Source organism: Geospiza fortis, unplaced genomic scaffold (assembly GCF_000277835.1).
Source record: "Geospiza fortis unplaced genomic scaffold, GeoFor_1.0 scaffold193, whole genome shotgun sequence".
Classification (NCBI taxonomy): Eukaryota; Metazoa; Chordata; class Aves; order Passeriformes; family Thraupidae; genus Geospiza; species Geospiza fortis.
The window spans coordinates 922,220-937,548 of record NW_005054523.1 but is presented as its reverse complement, the minus strand read 5'-3'; positions in this window follow the sequence as shown (position 1 = coordinate 937,548).

The window sequence follows — 15,329 nt, the reverse complement described above, 5'->3', positions numbered from 1 at the left end:
CCGGTCCCGCGGAAGGGGCGCGGCGGGGGCGGAGTTCTGAGCGGAGCCTGAGGGCTGTGGGCGGGCCAGAGCTGGAAAACCCTCCTGGGAGCGGTAGGATTCCCTTTAGTAGGCCCAGCAGCGTCTGCGGAGGCTTCCGCATCATCTTCTGCGTTCAGCCTGAAAACTGCATCACGCTCTTTGAGTTTTCTGTCTCTGTCACATTCTCTTCCTTGCCTGAACCCTGTAAACTAATTCCCCCGTCTCTCGTCACCGAGTACACCCGGCTGTCCGTGAAGGACGCGGCGGGATGGGGATGTTGGACAGAGTCCCCTCAACGGCAAAGCAACAGAATTGCCGTTCATTTTAATTGCATTGAGGCCTCAGTTATGTCCTCTCGAAAGTAACAGACATTGGCAGCCATTTTTACTTGAGGGGAAGATGTTACATGACGTTGGAAATCAGGAGATAATCTTCCCAAATTCTTGAAGTGACAAGTCTTCACATAATCACAGCATTTAGATTAGCAATCCTAAACAAATTATGATTTCCAGTGTCCCTGGCCACTACAGAACGTGGGAGAGACTTCACAGTGTGTTTCTGAGCCAGGCCCTGAAGAAGACAGGTTATGTTATTACTAACGAGTCTAGACTTGTATCACAGCTGTCATGAGCCTCAGTATTCTACTGATCCAATCTCCATCTGTCATCAGTCTGCAGCAGGGCTTTCCTGAATCCCGGTATCACAATAAGTGCCATAGATCATGCTTTGCAAGTAAAATAAAGGAGTGTGCAATAGTAGCAAGCTGGCTATTCTTTAATGGAGGATAAAAGGAAGAAAAATAAAAGAAAAAAGAAAATTTAAAAAGGGAAGAAAAACACTATCAAGATACCCTGACATGGGGCTACAAGACATACAAATTCAGTGTGTCCATGCCTAATAGGTCTGACAGATCTGAGACCTGTGTAAGACCAGCCAGGCTGGTTAGAAACTAGACAGGTGGCACCTAAATTGTAGACCATCCAATTGCTTTGTTTAGCAACATCCTTGATTCTGTTTCCATTCATGCTTTTAAATATGTTTGGATTGTATTGCATTTTATTCACTTCCTCACGCATAGAAATAATGGGCAAAGTACTATTTAATTGGAGACAAAGATGAAGAGCTCAGAAGAGCTGTACAATTGAGCTGGGAAGAGAGGAAGAATGGAACAAAAATTGATAGGGAGAGAAAGGCTGTTGGGTTTTTTTGCTGGTGGGCATGTTACCTTTCACCATCATGCCAAGAGCAATGTTTATTGGACTTGGGAAAATCTTGTTTATAGCACCCAGAAGCAGGCCTACTGCCCCAGACAATACCATTTATTTGGCATAACTCTCTCCAGGGGAAGAGGACAGCTAGAATGGGTTCATGAATGATTCCAGCAGTAGCAGCTACTCTTTTTCCTGGCTAGCAAACAAGAGCACTTATAGAAAGAGCACTTAGATCTGTAATAAATTCAATCCTTAAAGACGTCATTCTGTGTTTTAGTAATGCACAAATCAAGTGTTATTCACAGATCTAGTGAAGTGTCTGTGTAAATGTGAAGGATGCAGCGTATGGCCTTCCCTGCAGCCAGGATAGATCACAGCCACCACTAATCAAGGGCATTATGCTTGTCTTTTTAGAAGCTAGTTAGAAGGTAAGTGGGTAAAGCCCCATCCCATACAAAACTTCAGAGGTCTTCGACTCTGTCTTGCTAACATCAGAACAGGATTTACTGGGAATGCTAAGATGTTATACCATTCATTGCATTAGCCCTGTCCAATGCAATGCACAAATGGTATTACTGGAGGGTTGATGCAATAACCTTTTATAAACAATCTATGAGCTCTATGAGCCATTTGCTAGCTTACAGAAAAAATAAATTGGACTATCACCTGAGTTCATGAACTTCCTTTTTTTTTGTTTGTTTTAATCAGCATAATGGATCAAAGATCTAGCCTGTAACAACTAGTTTAATTACAAATATACAAAATCAGGAAATGTTAAGACATAGTGTTCAATACTACCACATAGTACAAAGACTTCTCTACATTCTGAGTCATTGCTAAAATAGGCCCATCTTACAAACATGCACATAATTTGGGTTTCATCTCAGGGAAAATATCTAATATTGGGCGTTAGTGGCTGAAGTCACAAATCCTGGGTAACAGTGTGCTCGTAAATGGCAAAGTAGTACGTTTAAAGTACCTCTGCTTCATCATGTTCTTTAACCATATCAATTATATGGAAACAGGCAGATTTAAATCACATCATTATTAACAGTTACTATCCTTAACTGTCTAGTCTTACATCTCTTCACAAAAAGGGAATCACAAAAGCTGTTTTTTCCACAAATGGCTAAACTTCTTCTAGTATCTGTTCTTAACTTCAATAGGTCATAGTCTGGAATGTTAGGATTATCAGAAATCAGTGTTGTCTAGCTGAATAGTTTATACTTATCCCTATTAGTAAGTCATTATTCAGAAAAATTAACTTTAATAACCATTTGGACATAGACCGTTTCCATAGACTTTTTGTTAAATTTCTGATCAAACTGCAAGAATCTTATTAGAGAGCACATTTTTTTTGATGTGATTTAGACTACATCTTGAATATTCATTTGTTATGAAGGATTTCAGGCAATATCCTAAGAATCTTAACCTTCTTCTTTCAGAGAGAAAAGGAAGCAAAAAGGTCTCAAACCTAGAAAATGGATTTTTATATGGCAAGTTATAACACAGATGATCCTGAATATTACAGTAGCCATTTCTGAAGGTGAGAGGCGGGAAGAAGACCTCCGTGGATAGCAGCCATTGTGTCCAAGAAAAAGGAAAATGCATCCTTGAGACAGAAGTCCATTTATTCAACATTCACTATGAAATACAGTTTTTAAAATACATCACCTGCCATGGGTGTGTGGCTTAGACAGCAGAAAAGGAATAGGTTGAAGAACTTGAAGACAAGACAAAAAACCAAAACAATCTCAAATCATCCTTTTAATGTGTTTTTTTTCTGCACTAAAGTGTTACTTTAGTTTACACATGGACTTGTTCTTTTTACTGTGTCAGCTAGAACAAGGACTAAGAAGATACTCCCTATGGTTGACGCTATACACATTCCTGGGGCTGTCTTTAATGAATTGAACCTTTGCCTTTTCTTCTTTCTGCAGACTGTTGTGTTGGGCACTGGACAGGCTCCCCAGAGCAGTGGCCACAGGTCCAAGGCTGCCAGAGCTCCAGGAGCGTTTGGACAGTGCTCCCAGACAGAGGGTGGGATTGTAGGGGTGTCTGGGCAGGGCCAGGAGTTGGACTTGATGATTCTGATGGGTCTTTCCCAACTCAGGAGGTTCTCTGATTCTGTGTGCACTAGGGCTACTTAGCATGACACTAAATGTATTATAGGTTCCCTGGTTTCTAGCCTGCCGTGCGGGGTTGTGGGGTTGCTCCTGGTTGACTTGCTAAACAGTAGGTCTGCACCATATAGGGTTTACAGAGCAAGGAAAACTGGGATGTGAAGAAAAGCAGAGTTCATGTTCAACTGTCTAAGATAAACATTACACAAGAAGGGTTTCTGAAAGTGGATGATAAACCAGATAGTTGTCCTCAGAAAATAAATCCAAAACACAGTTCATAGCTTAAACAAATATGGTAAATATGGTGTCTGTAAAAGTCTCATGATCTCTATCCAAACTGTGAGATAAACGGTGATATAAAAAAAAAAGAAAAAAAAAAAGAAAAAATAAACATTGCAGAGAATTTAGAACAGATTAAGCCATAAAGAAACTACTGTAATACTGACAGTGAGAAACATGGCATAATTCTTATAGAAATAAATAATTTATCAAAAAATAAATATAGACTTTACAGTGCAGGCACTTTGAACTTAGTAATTTTTTGAGGCAAGGTTAAAATAACTGCTTTTAAATGTTTTGATACCGGAAATTAACTTAAAACCTAATTTTGATGTGGGAAGCTTTTTGAAACTAAAATACTTTTTAACTTTATCAAAATCAAGCTGAAATAATTTTGGCCTATATGGATCCCAGTTTTATGAGATAAAACACTGTGGTGCACACCCATATTAAAAAGGTTTCCTTTCCCTCTTGTTGTTTTACTTTATAAATTTATACTTTTTTAATATCCATCTAAAATCATTGTCTGGTGTTCCTGAGAATTTTTTTAAGCATAAATAGATTTACTTTATCATGTTACCAATTTATTTTAATCAAGAAGCTTCTTTGTGCCTTCTGAATCACATCAGTGTAAAGTAAAAGGCAATTAAACCACATTAACAGATTAATTTTATATGTGTTGCTATACCTTGCGTAGATGGATCTAGTGTACCTGTATCTTCTTTTGAAATTTTAGGTTTTGGCTAAACTGATATTTTGGAAGCTAAAAGAACGTGTACTTAAAATTACAGAAATCATTAGAATTGTTAAAAATTATTCAGCTCTATTTTATAAATGTGATGAGTTCTTTTTTTTCCCTGTAATTACAATTTCTGAAATTCTAATACTATAGAAAGCGTCAATGTTTTAAAATCTTTCTTTACTTCTTTTCTTCTTCCCATGTTCCATGGTCAGGAAGAAGACTAAAGCTCTGTGAAGCACAAAATTGTGCTTCTAGTACTGTTTTATGCGCCAGGGAGCTCTTACTGCTCATTTTAAAGAACACTGATCAGAATGTTTTGGTTGGTTTGTTTTCTCAGAATACCTACGTGGTCTTTCATTCATTTCTGTGGAATAACCAGTCTTCTAAATAGAGACATATAAAGTTAAAACAAAAAAACTACTCAGAACTTCAGCAGACATCTGAAACAACTACCTTTTCCCTTTCCAATAGCTTTTATGTTTAAAAAGAAAAATCTAAATATTTGTATACCTTGTGTATACCGGCCTAATAAATAGGAAGAATTCTTCACCTTAAATCACATATGTCAATTGTTTCTCATTTTTTCAATCGAAAAAGCTAATAGTGAAAAGTCACAACACATTTTAAAGAAAAGAGAGTGTTTAGACATCAGTGTTTTCTTTCATCTTCCTATCCAGAAAGATGTCTTCAACCCAGGTTAGAGCAGTGGAAATTACTCCACTGGAGATGAAAATGTCTTTGTTTATTGTCCTTTAGCAAGAAATTTTAGCTACTAAAAGCTTGGATAGCCTTAAACTGTCTTTCTATATACCTATTATAAGAATGTAATAGTTGCACAAAACCAACACACATATACATATTTATATGTGTAAATATATATATGGGATTGAAAGAGTTTTTGAGCGAGAATAATAGCAGTGTAAGATTTTACCTAAATCTGAGCTCTGCTACTGAGGATAGTATGTAAGTAGGGTAGGGAATGCAGGAACACAATATGTTTTACTTCCGTGTTGATGATCTGGACTGGAATCCAGATTCAACATAATTATTGTTATTGTCACATGGTGACTAATTCAGTGTTAAAGCAGAGAAGGAAGTGGGAGGAGCAAAACATCAGGAATTATTATTACAGTACATTCAACAAGGAGTTCATTCTGCTTTTCCTGTAACTGGCAGTGGAATTGTCTCAAAAGTTGTCTCAAATTAATTTATTGATTAACCTTAATTTTTATTATGTCAAACACTTTTATGGGTAGAAAAAAATGACTGTGATTAAAACATAATTAAAACCAGAAAGCATTTGCAACTGTTGATGAAACTATACCTCTCTCTTGCTCTTGTTTTATGACTGAAGATAATAATATCCCTTTCTTAAGGTTCCAGTAGGAAAAAATGAAAATTAACATCTGTGTTTTGCTGGGCTCTTAATAGGACCAGAGTAAATATCTTCCTCTTGTGCCTTAAACAAATGAGAAAATAAATATCAAGTAGACTTAATGAATCATGTGTAGGATTAGGCATATAGGCCTTGTTTCTACTGTTGTATGTACTACAAGTGTATTTCACCTGTGGAAAGCGGCTCAACTTCCCATCTGGCTGATTTTTTCTTTTGTTTTGATTTTTTTTTTTTTTTTTAGCTTTGCTTTACAGTGCAGATGTGGTAGATACAGTGGTGCATTTAAAAAAATAAAAATCATTCATTTAAAACTAAAGGGTGTGCAGATAAATATAACAAAGGCCTAGCTAGAATTTACATTAAAAGTGATTTACATGTAAAAGGTCCTATATGCTCCACTGTGCCCATTTTAAACCAGCTTAAGATAAAGAAATTGAAGGAGAAAACAAAAGGATTTTGTTTTGATCGAGGATAGGGAACCATGAGTCGGCAGAGATGGGAAGGGAGAAGAAGGTAAATGAGTCACAGGTCACAGTCCTGCATTTGCATAAGGTATTCTCCTTGGAGGTTTTTATCAGGGGGGCTCACATGGGGCTGAGACAGCGTATCTTCACCCTTGCCTCACACAGAGGGGACTGGAAATAACAAGAACACAACATAGCCAATGCCAGAAACAGTTCGAGAAGTGAAAATTGACTTCATGGGATATTTAACAACAGAGGTATTTTGTCACCTTAATTTTTTTACTAGTGCTATGATAGGTGCTGCCCGTGTTACACAGACTGCGAGACTGGACACCCACAGAGTTTGTGGAAAGAAACACCAAATACCAGACTTGCATTTCAGAGCTACAGATCAAAGACAGGTAGTGGCACACATCTTTATGATGACTGGTTATTTTATCCTCACAGACACATCCCGTAGTGGTAATTCCAGAATTTAGCTTTGTGATGCGCAAAAAAAGGATTCTCTTGTTGTTTTCTTAGATCTCACTATCTGATAATTTAATTTGATACTTCCCAATTTCTGAAATAAGAGAAAGAACAAATAACTGTTTCATTTTCAAGTTCTGACTTTATAGATACCTATCATCTTAACTTTGAGTTTTGCCTCTCCTCAGTTACAGGATTCTAGTCCATTTTTCTGTTTGTGAGTTCTTCTGTAACTTTGAACATCCTTTATTTTAGTTTTCTGGTCCTACTAGATAATTTCTGTCAGAAGTAGATGTAACTGAACTCATTATTCAGGGTGTAGGCACACCACAGACTAATAGTGGCTTAGTGGCGACTTCACATTTGTACTGTATTCCCTTTCTAAGCACTTGTAACGCTGTACTTGAGGTTTTATCACCACAGGCCATGAAGAAATACAGACACCTAAGGATTTAGTTTGGAATGAAATTCATGCTTCTTCCCAGAAGGAGGACTGAACAGAACTCCAAATGCTGGCTTGTAAAGAGAAGCTGCCTTCATTGTATCTTGTGTTATTCCCATACTCTCACTGGACATCTGCTATTAGCTTGTATTGGGTTTATGTGGCAAGAATTTAGTAGTGGGAAGGCTGTAGGAGTGGCTTCTGTGAAAAAACATGGGAGTTTCCCCCTTGTCCAACAGAGTCAGTTCCAGCTGTCTCCAAGACAGACTCTCTGCTGCCTAAAGTTGAGCCCATCAGCAATGTTGGTGGTGCCTCTGTGATAAAATGTAAGAAAGTGTAAAAACACTGTGGAGCAGCTGGGTGAAAGTGGAGTGAAAAAAATGTGTAATAATCCTGCAGACAACCAAGGTCAGTGAAGGAGGGAGAGGAGGTGCTCCACACACCAGAGCAGAGATTCACCTGCAGCCCATGAGGAAGACCATGGTGTTGTGTGTTGAGGCCCTGTGGCCTATGGAGGACTCCACACCAGGACAGTCCACCTGCAGAAACTGTGGTCCAGGGAGAGGTGACAGGAGCTGGTTTTCTAGCAGGATCTGTGGCCTAGGTGGGAGAGAAATGGGATGGGAGGGGACTCACACTGTAACAATCTCTTCCTGAAGACTGTACCCCGTGAAAAGAGCCCACACTGGAGGGAGCAGTTCTTAAATAACTGCAGCCCATGGGAAGGACCTATGCTGGAGCAGTTTGAGAAGGACTGTACCCTGTGGGAGGGATCCCATGCTGGAGAAGGAAAGCGCGGGAAGAGGAAGGTGTGGTAGAGAGGCGCATGCTGGTGTTCACTGAGATAATTTTCTTCATAGTAGCTCATATGGTCCTATGGTTTGGATTTGTGATGAAAACAGTTTTGATAACAGGAATGCTTTATTGCGATAGTGCAATCCCCATTCCTCATCCCCACCTTGCTGCTCATGGGAGAGGAGGTAGAAGAGTAAGAATAAAGCAGTAAAGTTGAGCCTGGGAAATAGGGGAAGGGAAGGGAGATTGATTTTCATTTTGGCTTTGTTTCTCACCATCCTGTTCAATTTTAAATTGGCAATAAATTTAATTAATCTTCCCCCAGTCAGTTCTGTTTTGCCCCTGATGGTAATTAGTAAGTGATCTGTCTGTCTTTATCTCCAGCCACATAATTTTTCATCTTATTTTCTCCCCCTGAGCTCTTGGAGAGATGGAGTGGGAGAGTGGTTTAGTGGGCATCTGGCAGGCAGCCAAGGTTAACCCACCACACAGAGACTGTTGAAAAAAGATACTGTCTTGGATGCTCATTTTCTGATCTCATATAGGCAGACTTGTTTTTTATTCCTTGAATGTTCCATAAGTAGGAAATGTGTCAAACAAAACTCTGTCAACTACTGACTTTTTCTTTCTCACAAGTGTGAGTTTGATAGCTCTACTGGGAAGATGGCTCTATTACTGCTATGCACATACACCTAAATAAATCTGTATCTTCCTGCCTGGAAGGACTGAACCTGAAATCTGAATCTCTGGTTAGTGACACATGGTTTTTTTCATTTGAGGCAAGTTCGTGTGAAATTTGGCAAGTCTGAAACAAATTACTTAGATTATTTCCTTTGTAATAATGTGCCCAAACACATTGGGTGTCTCACATGCAGTGCCTTACATAAAAGGGGATTAGTTTTTGATCACATTACCTTGATCTGGAAAAAGGGAAATTTTTATGTGTTACTTTGTGTTCCAGCTAGTGAAGCTATCTTCTCAAAATGCTTAAAAGAAGGGACAGCTGTTAATAACCTTCACTTCTTTCTTTTTATCCGCAATCTCAAGGGTCACTTTTTGTCCTCTCCTGCATGCCAGGATGGATGTGTGATCCAGAAAAGTTCTAAAAGTCTTGACCCACTGCCTGAGAAGTTGTGCAGAGGGGAAAAGGATAGGAGGGTTACCCAGGATGGGACTGCGAGTTGTGAGTGTTGTAAGTGAGGTAGCATGTTCCCACCCTGCAGATACCATTTGCTTGGGGGTTTTTGGTCAGAGCCTTAGGAGAAATACCATAGTCCTTACAGAATACAAGGCCTATTGCCTTTTTGTGTTCCATTTAGAAGTCATAGCCCAGTGACTCGGAGGGCTCTGCTCTTCATCGTGGAAATCAGGATGTAAGATTCGCGAATAATTAAATGCAGGCTTCTCCTGTTTCACATGAATCTTAACTTTATAACTTTGGGTGGGTTTGGGTTTTAGGGAAACAAGAATGGCTTTGTCTTCCACAGCTTCAAGTAGTTTATTTCTGTTTTTTTTTCCCCCTCCTTCTCTTAATTTTAAATATCAAATACAATATGAAAGGCTTTCATTTAGACGCTTTGTACAATTTTTGACTTCTATAAATAATGAATTGGTTTTATCCAAACTGTACAGCCTAAATTACAAATATATAACATCACATTTAGAATAAGAAAACTTGGATTTTACATTTTAAATCAGATTCTTAATATAGTTAAGTAGCACTTAACCTTTTCATTCTTAGAGCTTGAGACTACTAACAAATCTATTGCTTCCAAAAGTAGCCAAAGGAGATTTGGCTACAAGCTGTCAAAACAAGAAATTATCACAGCTAGAAGTATCTGCTTTCTTTGTAGATGTTTATTGAGTAGATGGGAACTAAAATGTTAGTGAAACAACTGCATTTTTCAAACCACTATTCAAATTAATATTAACATAAAAACCTTTAGTGTTTTGACTGATAGTTTAGTTGTGTTTTGCAGAAAGTCATAGAAAGAAAATGCATGGCAGACTATTAGCATATTCACTTCTAATTAAAGATGTAAAGGATAAAAAAATTCTAAAACTACAACCACTAACATTTTACTTCTAAAACAATGAACTGTGGGGGAAAAGGCTTTTACAATGGGAGCAGCTCTGAATAGAAGCTGGTAGAGCCTATTTAGAATACTTTTGTGTGAATCCTATGCTGAACAAAATGTGGAACTTAAGCTGTTGTTAAATGCAGATAAAGGTCAGAGATCATGATCTCGAGAGACAATTGTTTGGAGTATTTCCAACTTCTTTTATGTACAGGAGGCATGTGCAATGCAAAAAAGTAGACAAATCACTGCAAAATAAGGTTTTCTTGGCAACAGAGAAGAATTTACTGCTCCTAACAAAGACCAGCATACAAATGGGTTCAAAATTCAGACACAGACAACTGTTGGTATAAAGAACTGATGATAAGCATTTGTCTTGCATCAGCTCGTCGGTAGGAAAAGGATATAATGTAATTTTTTTTTCCTAGGAAGTTGCCCCTGTGTCACTGGAGTCCTTTCATATGAGTTCACACTTAGAATCTGTAATTTGAATTTTTAGTTATAAGCATTTACAGAATCTGTAGTTCATAAATATGAACATGGCTTGTCATGTCCTCTGTGGCACTCTGCGGTCTGGAGTATCCCTTTGGCCAGTTCAGACCCGCTGTCCTCAACATGCTTCTCCCCAGCTTCTTGTGCACCTCCTTGCTGACAGAGCACAGGAAGAGTCCTTGATTTAGGATGAGCACTGCTAAGCAACAACCAAAAGCATCAAAACATCAATATTATTCTCATACTGAATCCAAAACACAGCAGTCACTGGACCAGCAACTGAGAAGAAAACAAAGTCTGCCCAGGTTAAACCAGGGCACCTGTGCAGACACTGACATCTCTTCAGATTCTGGTAAAACTAATATTGTGTCTAGTATCTGCTAGTGGTGTGATTACTGAAGTGGTTCTACAGACTTCACTCAAGTAAGTAAGTGATATGTAACTAACTAATACTAAACTTATACTTACAAATATTACATCCTCTATAAGACAGCCTGCGACATTCTTACTTAGCTCTCTAGACTGATTATCAAGCAACAGCTCTGATATGCTGTGGGGCATATGGATCTTCTCAAAAACCATAATGGTCAGCATACTCATAAATATTTGTAATGCAAGGTGTTAAAAGAAGCAAAAATTAAAATTGATTTGAAGATACTGTCTGTACCAGCACTGTGTTCCCAAGTTTGCAATAGGAACTTGGGCTTGGATACCACTGACACATATTAAAATGTATATTTTATAATTTATTGAAAACAGTTTTCTCTGGAAGCAAATTTGGAATATCTGTTTTCACTGGTTTGGAAATGTAACTTTGTTTTTATTCATTGATTACCTTGAGATGTGGCACTCTTCTGGACTAACTACAGTAATTTTTTTATTTTGGAAATACTGAGAAGCCTACAGTCAGGTTGCTTGCATAATGTATGCTGTATTTCTTGTTCCCAGTGAGACCTGTGCAAAACTAGAAAGCAATTTAATTTCCTTTATTTAAATGTATATAGTCCTAATGCTTTTGTATAAATGCACTAAATCTTAGTTCTAATTAATAGCCATCTAATTTACTTATGAAAAACAAAAAGAATGGATGGACATTTTAAAACAAGGACATCATACTCAGCCAAAAGGTTTCAAATAGAATGGACTGTTTCAGTTGGAAGAAAACTACAACAATCATCTAGTACATCTGCCTGACTTCTCAAAGGCTGACCAAAAGTCGAAGTTTGCTTTTAAGGTCACTGCCCAAATGTCTCTTCAATACCTGGGACATATACTCCCTCTCCAGGAGACCTGTTTCAGCATATGACCACCCCCCTGGTAAAGAAATGTTCCCTCATGGCTAGTCTGAACTTTTCCTGGCACAGCTTTGAGTCATTCCCACACATCCTGTCCCTGGATCCCAGGGAGAAGAGCACAGCGCCTGCCTCTCCATGTCCATTGCTCAGGAATTGGTAAAAAGCCCAGCGGTCACCCCTCAGCTGCCTTCTCTCCTAAGCAGACAGGCCTAGAGCCCTCAGCTGCTTGTCCCAGGATGTGCCTTCCAGCCCTTCACCAGCTCGGTTGCCCCCTCCAGCGGCATCTGAGGACCTTCATGTCATTCTCCGACGCTGGGGCCCAGTGCTGCACATGGACCGCGTGGTGAGGCCGCACTGATGGTGAGCTCAGATGGACCATCTCCTTTTGTCATCATCTGGTTCCTCCTGAGCATGCAGCCACCCAGCACCCACGGGCTGGGAATTGAAAGTGTAACAGCCATTGATGCTCCTATACAAGAAGTAAATGAGGAACACAAACGCAAATACTCAGTCGGAAACTCAGGAAACACATCATTAGGCTAAACACAGGACTGCCAGATTATTCTTACATAATTGGATCAGTAAGAGGAATTTGCTGTGTAATACAAGAACTGCATCGCTTCGTGATCAACTGATCCTTGCCTAGGAGAGGTAAAAATCAAGTTCAGTCTCCTTCTAGGAAAACTCTCCCTATCTTTTATGAAATGTCCTTACACTATTGGCTAGGTTGTGTATACGAGAAAATAAGGAGGGTGGGTTCTGTCATTTTAAGGTGTTACGTAGAAAAAGATTGAAAATCATTCAATATTCATGAAACCAGGAAATAGGATTATTTCTTTTGAAACACCATTGCCTTTACTATTAATAATCAGACATATTCACACATGAAAAGTTAGGTTTTTTTCACAGAAGCCAACTGTTCTTCTAGATAAAAAGATAACTTTTACATACAGATTTTCACATCCAAGACATTATTTAAAAATTAAGGACCTATTTGAAGGCCTCATCCAAAATCTGGATAGAAAAATTGTTTGAAATCACACTTTTCTTTTGCTGATCTATTATATTTTCTTCCCTAAGACATACAGTTTTTTTGTTGAGCATATTTCTCTTGCCTTATTGATGCTTCCTACGTGATCCATCATGTTTTAGCCAATGCCTTCATAATACTTTCTTTCATATTATCTGTGGCATGAAGCATACATAAACTGTAATGACCCATTGGATATTTTTGAGATAACTGCTGCTCTAATATAGCGGGAGAATCAAAGATAGTCTTAAACCCCAATATCATTCAAAGTCGTGAGTAAACAGCACAGGAGACTATGAAAGCATATTTCTCCATTGGATGGACAGTGGTCTCAGCCAAAGGCCATCATGTTTTTAAAGGCTGAATTCTAATCCTTAGGTACAGGAGACCAGTGTAAAGATTGTTGAGATGTAAGTGCGTAAGGGGTCTATGATCTTTGCGGGTCGCTTCCAACGGAGAATATTCTGTGATTCTGTGGCGCAGCGCAAGACTCAGGTCACGCTCGGAGGCAAATCGCGGCTGTACCTCGGCAATCCACCCGGTGGCGCCCGTCCCCCCGCAGGGCCGGGCCCGCATGTCGTCGTTATAAAATATATCGACTCTGCAGGAGGAAAATTGCTAAATATCTGTAAAATATCTACTGCTTTATTAGAAATCCTGGAAAATAAAAAATCCTGGTTAAATAAAATGCATTTAGCCTGTACCTGAATTTCCAAGCCTAAAAATAAGAAGAATTTAGCCAGAATCAAATACAGAGCAAACTCCAGAATTCGCTGGAAATGGTGAGTTTCAGACCAGCAGGTGGGGCTGGAAACAATCCTGTGGGGGTGGCATTTATCAGTTAACCACTGAAACGATACATTGCCAAGATGTCATGTACAAAAACTAAAGAAAGCAATAGTATACCAACAAAACAGAAAAAAAAGCTTTCACAATATTTTATTTACTTTAAAATACCCACATGTAGCTAGAAGTAAGTTTCTAAAACATATCCCAGGCTCAGTTCCTCTATTGTGTAATCACATAACATTATATTAGGTTTTTTTCTCTCTTTCTATCTCAGTACCCATTTCCCTGGCTAATGCAGCACGGTTTCTTTTCCCCTTGTTGTAACCGTTTATTAGCACCACTTGACACAGTAGCACTGACTGGTGAAATCATAATCAGACACCTTGGGCTGCAGTAACAACTGATTTTGATGTATCCCAGGATGCTATTTCTCCATTCTCTTGTGAAGACTGCTGTTCACGTGAGTAGATCTTGCTCTGGAAAGCAACACATTGAAGCAATTTTATAACTGAATTATTATTGATTAACTGATTCCCAGTGATGTACAAAGAGGGAAAAGAACACACTGCAAGACAAACTGTATCACCCCAATCCTAGTACTCTCAAACTTTTAAATACTCTTTGAGAAATTGTTTTGTTGCAAGCCATTATGCTGCTTTTATTATGTAATTTGTGCATACTTTTTGGCAGTAATATGAGATGGACAAGGTCACCTATTGCATCACTGAAATAGCTGAGTGTGTATACTAAGGATAAGTTAGCCTCTTTAATCTTTGAAAATACCCATGGCATCTGCATCTTCTACTAAATGTACTACTTTTCTTTGTATCCCTTGCTAATAAGACTTGCATCCATGTAAATGCATGCAATTTCACCAGACTGCAAAACACCAGATTCGCCTTGTTTCTATGTCATTATCAATATTAAAGATTCTTTTCATAAAATATTAGAGACTTCTATTTCAGTTAGTCATAAAGGCTGATGCCACTTTATGCCTTCTGAGTCTCAATCTATTAAGAATTGTCAGATTTGGAATCAGTCATGGATTTTTAAACTGTCTCCTGCTTCTTCTTCAAGATCATGTGTCTTCTAATCTCAGAGTACAGCAAGAATTTAGCATTTTGCTGAACAAGTAGTATTGCCTGGAATTTAAGTAATTGCCTGGACTTTAAGATTCAGTAAGAAAAATATTTACATTTGACGAAAGGTCGATTAAATTACGGTTTATTGCTTATCTGTGAAGTCAAAATCCCAGATTTTGACTAACTCTGGAGAGCAAAATAAAGATCTCACAAAAGAAAGCTTGTATCTGACATTTTTTAAAACACAACTCAGCCTGCTTCTATTTATTGTGCAGAATTAAAATTTCTTATGCTAATACATTTAGATTCCCATGATAACACTTAGCACAATTAAATTTAGAATGTGGTTTATTTTTGGAAGGTGTTACACATACAGCCTCTGCATTATTGTCTCTTCTTAAAATAAAAAACAAACACAGTAAAAATACTCGTAATTTCTCATCATTTAAGACGCATTCATGGCATTAGTTAAATAACTTCGTATCGTAGCTATCAAAACTATAGGTTCTTTTGTTTACTTTCGTAAATAAGCATGACTGCCAGTATCATATGAGGAAATAATGCAGAGAAAAGCAAACACATAGCTTTAGTTCCATAACCAAGTTCTATTAGTTGAAAGTGA